This window comes from Penaeus monodon, chromosome 22 (genome assembly GCF_015228065.2).
Source record: "Penaeus monodon isolate SGIC_2016 chromosome 22, NSTDA_Pmon_1, whole genome shotgun sequence".
Taxonomy (NCBI): domain Eukaryota; kingdom Metazoa; phylum Arthropoda; class Malacostraca; order Decapoda; family Penaeidae; genus Penaeus; species Penaeus monodon.
Window position 1 is genome coordinate 3,352,987 of NC_051407.1, and position 306 is coordinate 3,353,292.

General features: G+C 30.1%; 1 protein-coding gene across 2 annotated transcripts in view; it reads left to right on the forward strand.

Annotated features, from left to right (window-relative positions):
- The window catches only part of LOC119586830, a gene marked incomplete in the record, with an annotated part of 64,172 nt that overhangs the window by 58,701 nt on the left and 5,165 nt on the right, over positions 1 to 306 (forward strand).

Consider the following 306-nt stretch of genomic DNA (forward strand, 5'->3'; position numbering starts at 1 on the left):
AATACACGCCAATTCACATACCAAAAAGAGATATAAACGCACCATCTTACCTTAACAAAATGTGAAAAAATACAAACATACCAATTCACACACCAATAAAAAACGTAAGCAATACACCCCCATCTTTGCAACATTTCTTAATTCCACCTAAAAATAAATAAATACATACTAATTCACGTACTAAAAAAAGAGATAATCAAAGACATCTCACTTTAGTAAAATGTCTCAATCCCTCATAAAAAAAAAAACATACCAATTCACATTACCAATAAAAAGGATAAACACTTTACCAAAATCCCACACACG